This window comes from Lissotriton vulgaris, chromosome 11, assembly GCF_964263255.1.
Source record: "Lissotriton vulgaris chromosome 11, aLisVul1.2, whole genome shotgun sequence".
Lineage (NCBI taxonomy): Eukaryota > Metazoa > Chordata > Amphibia > Caudata > Salamandridae > Lissotriton > Lissotriton vulgaris.
The window spans coordinates 662,235,917-662,249,191 of NC_141699.1; positions in this window are offsets into that span (position 1 = coordinate 662,235,917).

Genomic DNA, 13,275 nt, shown 5'->3' on the forward strand with positions numbered 1-13,275 from the left:
CCCATTTGGTAACAAGACTGTCCCGCCACCCCTTTTCCCCACCTGAGACTCGAACCGAGGGGACCCCTGAGTCCAGACCTCCTTGTACCATTTGACCGTACTCGAAGAATTGCTGATAAAGTATCGTTTAACCTTATCCTTGTGTGGTGTCCGTCTGTGGGGGGGAAGTTACTTGTCTGTACGATCGCTGGAGACGGCTCTCCCTGGAGACCTCTCCCCTTATACTCGGCCGACCCTCCCGGTCCGTCTAACACAGATGATATTGGGAGTAGGCAACTAACAGATCTATCTGGTTCTGTATTGCTAAATATCAGAATCCTCAGCAATGAAACAAAGATCCCAGAACTTCGCATTTGGAACCTAATTCCTGTTCCCAATGCAAACTTGGGAGGGGAGGGGTCTGGTATCTTATCCACACCCACTGTATTTGTATCGCAACCAACCAAGATAGGCCAAGCGAGCCAGGACCCTGCTATCCCCCTGTGTAGAATCATTTCATGGAACATTGTAGGAATATGTGTAAAACTAATCAATGAGGATTGGGTGAATTATATTAAGGATTTTGATATTATTTGTCTCCAAGAAACATGGCACTAAGTTGACATTGTGTTGGACGGTTACAGCTCATTGAATATCAATGCAACACCCACAGCGGCTGGGAGGGCGAAAGGGGGGTTGTGATCTTAATTTACTTCAAATATGGGCACATACAAACTCATGTTGTAAAAACTACACCCTGGTATCAGTTAGTCCTTATTTCCAACCTAAGTTAGGTTAAGTTACTGTTAATAAATTGGTATTATAATAACCTTGACCAGAATAGTAGTCACATGATTGAGGACTTACAGGTGCAGATTAATAACATTACAAGGAAGTGGCAGCCCCTATGCATCCTGTGGGTAGGGGATTTCAATTGTTCCATTTGCGCTCTGAGCAACACTAGAGTTTGTGGGCTGCTAGAGTCAGCAGATTAGCCTCGGCCACACTTCACTCATACTGTACAGGGTGAGGCCTTGAATTCCATTATCATTAATAATGATCTAGGTCTCATTAATACTAATCACTTAGATTGTAATTCTCTAACCCAGTGCCGCACATATGTTGGAGGAGGCAGAGCAAGTACAATTGATTTTATGTTTATTACCTGAAAGTACTCCCCCCTTGTTGGTGACTATGAGGTAGTACCAAACATTGCAAGTGACCATAACCCACTAACTGTATTCTTTAGAATAACAGCCAGGGTAGGGAATGCGATGGATACCATATTGACTTTAATTATAACAAAGGAATGAGGCTAAATTGGAGTACAGTTGTTCCCACCCAATTTGAAGAAAACATTTGTAAGGCAAACTTGAATATTGTTATGAATTGCCTCCATGATGATACTCCCCCTGATGAGGTGGTTCATGACTTTGAACTGATCTGTGCAGATGTGGTAAAAGGTCTGACCAGATAGGTTTGATGAAGGGAATCTCAGGAGGTGCAATGGATCAATGAGAAGTAACCTAGACCACATAGGAATCTTAAAAGGGCCCTTCACACTACCCCACATGATAGAACACAAATTAAAAATGTAAGACAGATTTATAAGCGTACTATGAAACAAAGACAAGATGAACTGAAGAGTTTGGTGTGGCAGGACCTAGAGAGAGCGAGTGCTCTGAAAGATTCAAAGAGTTTCTGGGACATAATTAACCACCCTCTATTTAAGAATGAACCTAAACCTGTGTATTATCTGATTCTGGGGTCTACTTGGAAATCTCACTTTTCGGCCATATTTAACCCGAAAAATGTCTCAATAGTCGAAGCTAGTGGGGAACCGCTATTTGATTTAAGTCTGGCTTCACAATTAAGTTTATCAATTACAGTGATGGAGATAGAGGAGGCCTTAACAAAGGGAATTAGTATGAAAGCCCCTGACCCCGATGGAGTTCCTCTTGATTTGTTTAAAAACAATTCTAAATTAAGGACATCCATACTCACAAACGTTTTTAAAGCTGTAGTAATCAGTCCCATTCCATTAACCTGGAAGGAGGCAATTGTTGTTCCAGTATGTAAGAGAGGTAGTAGGAATGATCCTGCCTGCTACAGGCAAATTTTGTTAATTGATGCTGCTGCTAAAATACTAGGGAGGGTTATCCTTGCACGTCTTGCGGCCTGGGCGATCAGTACAGGGATTGTGTTATTATGGGAAAATTCATGAAGGCCAAGAGGGGTTCTATCCATCTGGCCTTCATGGACTTGTCCCGTGCTTTTGATACGGTAAAGAGGGAGAAATTGTGGGGATTGATGGAGCAAATGGGTTTTGAAGAAGCTCTTATATCCCTTCTACGTAGGCTTCACACCTCTACAATGGTTGCCATACGTTATGGTCCTAGGGGGGAGAAGAAGGGCCCAATTCCATCTACAGAAGGTGTCCGGCAGGGCTGTATCTTAACTCCATTCTTCTTTCTATTGTATACAATTGGCTTAGATACTTTTATAATTCAGAAGGAGTCTGATTTCCCCAATATTGGTAGCAAATCGATCCAATTGTTATCGTACGCGGACAATACTGTATTAATGGCACTGACAGCCAAAAGCCCCCAAAAGTTACTTAATGTTTTTACTGATTTTATGGCATCATTGGATTTAAAACGGAATTTTATTAAATCTTACATCATGGTCTGTGGCCCTAAAGGTACTAGAACAAGAACATTTGAGATTAGGGGCAAGACCATTGATAAGGTGAAACATTTGACATACTTAGGGAACATATTTATTGATACTATGCAATGAGACCATCTTATCACAGCTAGGGTTAAACACACTAGTCGGGTTGTGGAAGGAATATTTTGATTTGCCCGCAAGCTTGGCCATAAACCAGCCAGTGAGCGAACTGGTTACCCTCTATAAAGCTAAATGCTTGTCTGTGGCATCCTACGTTGGCGGGAATCTGGGGCTACTATAACACCTGACAGCTGCAGGTCCTTAAAAATAAATTTATAAAGAGATTATTAATGCCTCCGAATAGTGCCCCCACATACTTTTGCCATCAGGAGCTTGTGTTGGCCTACCTCGAAGATCGAATTGCTATTGCTCCATTGCTTTTATGGGCCAAGGTTTGGTTATCTGAGGACCTAATGTTCTCAAGAGATGTTATCCATGATTGTACTAACTTAGATAGTGCACTGTCCATTCCCTGGCTTCGCTTTGTGAAGGAAAATCTACATGAGTTAGGTTGGGGGCATTATTATGATAACCCTGCAAGTAATAATACAAACTCGAAAGACGTTATAAAAGAGGCATCTTTTGCCAGGGCCCACCTATGCTGTGCACAATTGGTAACACCAGATCCCCTTTACTCATCCCCCGGAGAACAGAAATTCTATCTAACCTTTACCACTAATGTACAAGCATGATTCTATCTGACTAGGTTTTGATTAAACACATTGCACTATTTAGTGACGTTCCCTAAACAATCAGGTTGGGTTCATTGTTTATCGCCCTGTCCTTGTGACAATTTAATAACACAGAGCCCATTGCACTTTGTTTTGTTTCGTGCCCTTTATAAAGAGCAGAGAAGGCAATTTGTAATCCTATTACTGAGGGAAATAAGGCCATGTACTTATATTGGCAGTTTTAATTTTCTACTGCCTTTGCCTACTCTATTTGTACTGCTGTTGCAACCGTTACGTGGCAAAGTCCATGTATTCATGCTATAGCTATTCTAAACTACTATGTCTTTCAAAGCATCACCTGGAATGTTTGTTCATCCCGAATAAAGTTAAAAAGAAAACTATTTGCACTGCTGTGTTGAGTTTTATTAGAGTTGCAATATCAATAAGAAAATGCTATGAGCTATCATAACTGAATATATATTGACTAATCCTTTCCTGATAATTAGTTACACGGTCTACATTGTATGGGTGATTCTAAAGATGATATGTATGTGCCTTTTCTACTGATTGTTTTTATCGTCCGTTTTTTTAATGCTTCTGTAATCATGATATGTACATTTTATATTAACAATGTATTTGTGTCAAACGTTTATCGTTATTGTAACCGAATAAAGGTATTTTGACTGACTGGCTGACAGCACCTGAGATGTAGAACTTTTATCTGTGCATGCTAAGATATGGGGTCTGCTGCCAACACCCAGAGATCTTCACTTTGCTTCTGTAGCAGGGGCGGGGATTAAGCTACCCTGCCCTATATAATGCCAGCGCCTTATAAGATTTATGGACTACTTACTATGTTGACCGTATTTCTAACCCATTGTGGCACGTATACTGTGAACTAGAGCACGATTGTTAAAAAAGCATTTTAAACTTTTCTCGTGTCTCTGTCAGATCTTATTGTGGACTAGTAGGAGTGTAAGAGTGAAAGGGTGTGTCCTGCAACTGCAATTCCAGAGAGGCTCAGGAGTGTTGTGTTCTGGGGTGTCTGATCACTTGTTCCTCTGTCAGTAGGAGTACAAATGTGATAGTATAGCTAGTCGGTCCCGGTCTCATGGGCACTCAGGTGGTAGGATGATTCAGTCCCTGCCTACTGAGGATCTATGATCCAAGCATAATTCCTTGACTACAAGCACAGCAGCAGGGCAACCTTCCCCCTTGGCCCTCTGCATTTGGGCCTGGGGGGCACCTAGGGTGCCCCCCTAAACATCCCAACACCATGTGGCAGGCAGCTGATGGTGCCTGCCACACTGTGCAGGGATGTTTCAAAACATAATTTTTTCAATGAAAGTTCGTTCTGCGATCCTTTTCCGCCTGCCACACAAGCTTTAATTGTGAAATGGATGTTTGCGACCGCCCTATGGGCATTGTAATAGTGTGGTTGGATCCGCCTACCTAAGGTCGGGCGGTTCCTTTTCACAACGGTGTCGGGGGAATGAAAGTCTGCCCAACATCATATTAAGGCCCATAATAGCAATAGGGCGCCTTGAAATAAAAAGAACACACAGGTCATTCAGAGAGAATTTTTGGTGTTCTTCCTTAGTCAGTGAGGCCGATGGAGCAAGGTTGCACACGTAAAGTGACTTGCTTGTATTCAGCCCTCTCGAAAATAATATGAATGTACTAATTAACATGTTTTGTCATATTAATATTGCATTACACGACATATTCGGTATCTAGGGGAAGCTCGACAATGTGCTTTTACTAACTATAATCCGCTTGCATTAAAATGGTTGCTGTTACGCGGGATTTTCTACTGTGCATTCGTCTGTCACGCTCACGTGTTATTTCTCTTAGTGGGAAACTTTTGCTTCTGCACACTAGAACTAAGATGGCTGTTCTGTGTCCTAACGTGCAAGAAGCTTGTGTCGCTGCTTGTTTTGCCTAATCATTAATGCAATAGTTTAAATAAAATAATGGGAATATAGTAGAAAGAAGTGGTATACAGTGCATTCATTTTATTCTGTGTCTCTAAAACTGTTTCTTTTCTATTCTTGCATGTATCGTATTAGGGCCTAAATGTACCTCTGAACTCCATCTTGGAGATACTGCGCCTGTGCGAAAGAAACCCCAAGCCACTGAAGCTGTGGAATTGAAACCGTGCCAAATCAGACATGGATTGAAACCTATGAGAAGAGTGAACTCCTCACCCTGCCAGAGGAAACTGAATTTAATACAATGTTTAAATGTCTTATTATTACATTCACTACCGGGCGGAATAAAAAATACATGGGAAGATAAAGTCATGGGAGGGAAAATTTTAATACATGATTGACAAGTTACCTCACATCAATATGGTGTGATGACTTCTCCTCATCCTTTGTCCCATAAAATTGTGGGATTCACACATTTGCAACATTTGGGGGTGGTACACTGACCTGGAAAATAGTATAACCATGGTAGCCTTAGCTAGTTAGATTGTCCGATTTGTCCGAATAGCTGACCTGTCACTGACCCAACGCAATCAATAGGTGATCGAGAGCAGAAGTGCTGGCGGAGCACTCTGTCAGAAGCTTCGATAACCCAATCAGGATTCTGGAGGGGAGTTCGATGACCCAATCGGGGTTCGGCTGTAAGCTGCAGAGAGGGGTGTGACGCTGGCGTTGCACTTTAGCTGTGGGTGCCGGTCATAGCCTGTGGTGGTTCTGTCCTGATCCGATTTGGTCCGATACCTGTCCTGATTCTGGTCTGCACCTGTTCTTTCCTGCTGGCACCTGCATTTTGGGCTTCTTATCTTATCCTGTGACTCAGCCCATGGCCAGGGTTGGTCACCACACCATTCTAGGTAACTATAAAGTGTGGGTTTGTCATTGTACAGTTGTCCCTTTCTCTACCCATCCTTTGTCTAAATGCTTAATGATATTTTCCTTAAAAAGTATTGCATATGTTGTTTTTAATCTTCATTATTCTAAAAGAACAAAAATTTATTGATTTCATGGTTTCAAACATTTGAAGATTTTCTTAGATAAAAGAACCTAAACCTTTCCCGAGTTTGAGGTTATTTATGAAATGCTAAATGTTATTATACTACCTATTTTCTTGCTAACTCCCTTGATCCTTTAGGACTATAGGTATTGGTGGTCTGGATTGGTAAGACAAATGGTATAGATCCTGAATGGTAAAATCAAAATTGATTGAGTGTAGGTTTACCTGTTTAAAGTGTATATAGTTTATGGGCCCAGGTGAGTATTTTAAACTGAGCAGGTGAGCCCGCGCTCTATCAGTTTATTTGGTAGCAGAGGTGAGGTTAGGGTTTAGTTAAGGTAGGTAGTTAGTTATGTATTGATCGATTGTTGAATATTGATTGTATTGATTTTATGTATTAACCAAAACTGTTTGTACCTGTTTTATGTTTTGTCTGGAAACCCCGGGGCAGAATATCAGGTGGTAAATGGAATCCACTCTGTAGAGAGGTCACTTGTCCAAGGAAGTAAGTGCATGGTTAGGTAAAACCGGAAGCACTGTTTTTTACAGACTTTTCTGTATAAATGTGTGAATAATTGATAGCAAAGAGTTCGCTAGTAATACTTTGGTGTGATATCACCTAGAAAGGGTCACACTGAAGGAGTAGCAGGTTCTTCTGAGCTTGTTTGACAGCAAAAGGGTTCGCTGGTGAAACTTTGGCCTTACATTACCTAGAAAAGGGTAAGTCAGAGAGAGTAACAGGTTCTCTGATGCTTGCGTGAAAGGTAGACGGAAGGGAACTACTTGTAGTGTATGAAGAGTAAACAGAAGGGAGTTACTCGCAGTGAATACAAATAATTATTTTCTTTGAATTAGTTACTCAGGCACAGTGGCAAATGTTTTTACGTCATTAATTAATGAAAAATGAACATTTAAAGTGAATAAAAGGAAATTGTCGCATTACCTTGCAAAGGAGGGAATCAGTTGTGGAGCTGCGCTGACGTCACTCAGAGCCGCGCTGGTATTGGTTGAGACAGCGGGTGTGTAGCCGAGGCAATTTTGTAAAGGAGGGGTGAGTACAGGAGCGTGCAAACTTGTCACACGAGAAAAGCCGCACAATTATTCGCTGGTTCTATTTTGAATTCTAATCATTGATTGGTCATTGAAAATAAGAAACGCATTGGTATTGGAGGTTTTTTGTAAACAAACTGAGTGTCATCACGAAGTAAAGTGGCATAAAATATATGTGGCATTTAGATCCAGGATTCATAGGAAATAGACCAGATAGAAAATATTTAGGTTTTGCTAAAGAACAGATGATTAGAGGGAGACCTTATATCATGTACGGAGATAAAAGAAAAATGTCATTTGTCAAGAAAGTTAAACATTTCTTTAAAAAGGATAAGCCAATAAAAACCAGAGAAGGGATTATTATTCCACCACCGAATACGCCTACATCATACATGATGGTTGAAAGGGGCTATCACACTTGCATATGGTTAGAAAATTGGATAGAATATGATGATGGAATTTTGGCATTTCCAGAAAATGGTACCTTTAATGGTAGAGTTTTGTACAATTTAAGAGCACGCATGAATGAATTAGATCCAAGACCTAGCTTAACCCAATATGAGGCACTAGAGGAATGGGAAACAGAGGCTTTTGAATGAGATAGATCAAGAAGTGATAAAAGTTTAAATAAATGTTATCCCAAATTTCCTAAAGAGACGAGAGATAAACAGATGAAACAATGGAGGCAGTCTATGTTAGTGGAAGGATTATATCCTGTCCGAGCTTTAGAAGAACAAACAGGGAGTAAAAGTACAGCGAAAAATAAAAATCTAATGACAAATGCTGAACCAGAAAATGATTACTTGGAGGATTTACTAATGAAAAATCCGCCACCTTATAATAAAGGGCAAAATCAAGTTAATCCTAGTGCTCCGTTCTTAAAGCCACCTTTAGTTCCGCAAGTATTACACGAGGCATCATTAGAAAAAGTGTTACAGGAAAAGGAACAAGAAGCAATAAATAAACAAAGAAATTAGTTAATTCAGAAAATTACACAGCTAAATGTAAGTCCTGAAGCCTTGACAATTCCAGTAACTATAGGTCCTGTTGTTCCTTTATATGGAGATAAACAAACCAGTCCTAGACCTCCTGTTATAACTACACCTGTAGTGCAGTCAAGAAAAGATACCCTAATAGTGAATGATCAAGTAAGTGAATGTGAGTCAGAAATTTCTTTGATGGATTTACCTACAAGAGTACCAGTAAGTAGCTCAGTTAGGAAAACTACACCTGTAAATTCTAGAGAGGTACACATGGAATCTTCCTCAGGTACGAGAAGTGCTACTGTAGTTACCCCAGAAGAAATTGAAAGATGGTCTCGAGAAATAGAAAAACCAAAATCACAGCCAAAGACATTGGATATATTTAAATTAAGAGTTGAACTGAAAGAACTGCTTGCTGGGAATGTGGGATTAGACCGATTAAATGCATTGAATGAAGATGAATTGTTGTTTATATGTCGAAGTATCACTCGAAATACAAAAACATTTCATGAAAAGTTAACAAGTTTGGCAAATGAAACTGGGATTGACATTGGTGAATCGAAAGTGTTACAGAAACCATATTGAGAACAAGATGAATTTTCTGACAAAGATTTAGAAAACATGAATGTGTCAGGACGAAAACTACAGATCAAAGAATTATTATCACTGTTGCAAAAATTGATTGAATTAGACAGATGGAACGCTAGATGGATAAAGAGAAAGGAAGAAGCTCAAGGGAAAAGCACTGCATCAGAATATATGTTAAAAGAAACAGAAAAAGTGGAAAGGTTGTGTCCGATCAGAGAAGTGCCAGGTGGAGGTTATGTACATGTCCCATGGTCCCGACAGAATATTTTGCCATTTACAAATGATTTCCCAACACTCAGAGAGAAACCTGTAGAATGGTATAGACATATCGAGAGATTTGTAAAAGTCTCAAAAGTGTTATTAAAAGATCTACATGGGTTATTCAAAATTGTTGTTCCTGTCGAATTTATGGACAGAATGCTAAATTGCAGTAGACTGGCCAAGTGATGAGTATCCTAGAGACGGAAAAACAGGAGGACCATCAGATGAAGTGATGAAGAAGTATAATCAGCTAATATTGTACTTGAAAGGGAAAGTACCTTCAAAAGAGACTGATTGGACTAGGATAGACAGAACTATACTGAATTAAGCTGAATCTGTGCATGCATATTATGAACGCCTTTTACGAGTTTTTAAACAGTATAGTGGTTTAGAAAACATTGACACTAAAGACATGACGCATTTTATCTATCGGTTTGTGTCTGGGCTAAAACCAGAAATTTCGCCATGGATTAAAGATCATAAGATCTGCTGGCAGGCCAAACCTATTGATGAAATACTCAAATATGCAAAATATTGTGAAGATGAATTGGACAATAAGAGAAAGAATTTAGAAGAAAAAGTAATGTGGGCACAGGTAAATATAGCAGAGCAACAAGAAATTCAAATGAAAAATATTCAGACCCAAGGAGATGGGAATGGTAGTAAACCTAGGAGAAAGTATAACAGAGATGAAGCTAAAAAGAAATTTCCTTGTCATGGGTGCGGCAAGTTGGGGCATTGGAAGAACGAGTGTAAGGCTGTATTAAATAATAATGTGCAAGCTAATAATTTGAATTCACAGACGCAGAATGAGGTATTGAAGAAGCAGCAACAACAGGTAATACAAAACCAGTTACCATTGGTGCCTATGCCAAACCCTGGGAATCAGCAAACATACAGTGTGGATAGCACAAGTTGGGAAGGAAGTGGTAAAAGGGACACAGTGACACCCCAATTTCTTTTGAGTGACTCATACTTTGATTAAGACAGTTTCTGACGGTGCTTGAGGGGGGAGGGCGAGGAGTGCGTACTTGGCGCATCCTTGCAGGTAGATCAGTCAGGTACATACATTGAAAGAAAGGTTGAAGGAAATGATGTTACATTTCTGTTGGATACTGGCGCTACCCGTTCTCCCTCTCGGGAGAAGCGATCCAAGTAGTGGGCGTTTCTAATAAACAAATTAGTACCCCAGATACAGAACCAATGGAAGTCAAAATAGGCAATTTTAAAGAAATGCACACATTTATTGTATGTGACTCCAGTCCAGTAAACCTGTTAGGTAGGGATTTGCTGTACAAAATAAATTGCACTATCTTTTGTACAGCAAATGGTGTTGAAATTCAAACCCCAGATGAAGATGGAATTTATAAAATCATGTTAGCAAAACAAGAAACTGAAAAACAAAAATGTACTTTAGAAGACTTGCCAAAAGAATTACCACATACTGTAGATCCTAAAGTGTGGAATTTCACGGGTAAAGATGTAGGATTAATGGCGGGTGTTGACAAATATTCGACAGTACAAAATGAGTCCAGAAATAAAAGCTGGAGTTTCACCAGAAATAAAACGTCTAGTTGAGGCAGGAATTTTGCTGGAAATAATGAGCAGTCCATGTAATTCACCAATAATTGGCATAAAGAAACCGAGCGGAAAGTACAGGGTCGTACAAGACCTTTGCAAAATTAATAAAATTGTTGTCTCATGTTGTCCAGTTGTGCCAAACTGTGCTGTGATTCTGTATCAAATACCGTCGGCAGCAGGTTGGTTCACTGTGATAGATCTATGCCATGCATTTTTCTCCATACCATTACATCCAGATAGCAAGTATCTTTTCTTGTTCAAATTCGACGACCATATCTACGTTTGGAATCGTGTCCCTCAGGGGTACACGGAAAGTCCATAAATTTTAACCAGATTTTGAAAAAGTGCCTTGAATCTCTGATATTGCCCGGACAATCAGTCCTGGTGCAATATATAGATGACCGGCTGGTGGCATCTAAGAATCGAAATGATTGTGTTACTGATGCTATCGCTTTACTGAATCATTCAGGTAAAGGTGGGACACAAAGTATCATCTGAGAATCTGCAATATTGTACCACATCAGTGAAATATCTGGGGCACCAGATAGAGAGAGGTGTCAGAAGGGTTACTTCTGAAAGAATCAGAATAATTCAAAACATGAATATACCTCAAACGCAGAAAGAAATCAGAATGTTTCTTGGAGTTGTAGGTTACTGCAGGCAATGGATTGTGGGATTTGCAGTCCTAGCAAAACCATTGATACAAATGACAAAGAAAAGAGCAAAAGACCCAGTAGAATGGGATGATGAAAGCATGTCATATTTTCTAAAATTACGAGATTGTCTGTGTTCAGCTCCAGCATTAGGGATGCCTGACTATTCAAAAGATTTTGCATTGTTTTGTGATACTTGAGACAATTGTGCACTTTCAGTTTTGACTCAGACCCATGGTCTGATGAGACGTCCTGTTGCATATTTTTTTCTACACTGGATCCAGTGGCAGCAGCATTTCCAGGATGCTTGAAAGCAGTAGCAGCAACTTACATGAGTCTTGAGCAAAGTGAGTCCATTATTATGGTATATCCAGTAACCGTATATGTCCCACATGCAGTTGTGATTTTGTTGACCAGGACTAAAACTCAGTACCTAACACCTAGTCAGCTGACTAAGTATGAACGAATTCTTGTAGGTGCAGAAAATGTGACTATTGCTAGGTGTAGTATTCTGAACCCAGCAACATTATTGCCTGATTCGCACTTTGCAGAAGTTAAAAATGAAGTAGACACAATTGCATTGATCTTACAGAATAGTGTACTAAACCTTGCCCAGATATAAGAGAAGAGCCACTAATACATTCAGAACATGGGCTAATTGTAGATGGTTCATGCATGCGACATGAGGAAGGAGGTTTGAGTGCTGCTTATGCTGTTTGTATCATATTTACCTGGAGTCAAATCTGCACAAGTAGCTGAACTAATTGCATTGACAAAGGCTTGTAAAATAGGGAAAAATTTGAAAGTGACTATTTATACTGATAGCCAATATGGCTATGGAGTTGTGCATGATTTTGGCCAACTCTGGATGCAAAGGGAGTTTCTCACTTTATCAGGCACTCCTATTAAAAATGGAATTTTTGGGAAAGACTCGCTAAAAGCAATTCAATTACCCGAAACAGTAGCTGTGGTCAAGTGTGCTGCTCACCACTCTGGCAACGACAGAGTGACAGCAGGTAATCAATTAGCTCAATATTGTGCCAAAAATAAAATGGCAATAAACAAGAAAATTGAAACAAATAATGGAAACAGCTGCCAACTTATGTTGCTTGAGAGAGTGAACACGAGGGAAGAAGTGAGAGATTTACTGAATGATGCAGAACAAAAAGAAAGAGAAGGATGGGCAAAAATAGGCTGTCAGAGAAGGGCTGGAGATGGTGTCATTGTTTACCTTGATGGAAGGCCTCTATTGCCAGACTGTATGCTTGCTCCTATGGCTAGGATGTACCATGGAGATTCTCATCTAGAACGGGACGCTATGACTAGATTATTCAGACAAACTTGGTTCAATGCAAAGTTCAGGAATGTTGCAGAGAGTCTTTGCCATAGGTGCTAATTTGCCAACAAATGAATCCTGGGAAGGAAACTGTACTGTTGCCAGGAAAGATTGGGAAAGCAGAAGGTCCTTTTATTCGTCTTCAGGTTGATTTTATTCAGTTACCACCTTGCAGAGGAATAAAGTATGTTCTTGTCATTGTCTGCCTATTTTCAAAATGGGTGGAAGCTTACCCTACACGCAGGAATGATAGCATCACAGAAGCAAAACTACTACTTAGAGAGCTCATACCACGTTTCGGTTTTCCAGTAATGATTGAATCAGACAGAGGAAGACATTTTAATAATGAAATAATTGGTCTAATCTGTGAAGCATTTAAAATTGAGCAAAGGCTGCACTGTGCATACCGCCCAGAGGCTTCTGGAGTTGTAGAACAACTGAATGGCACAATCAAGTCAAGA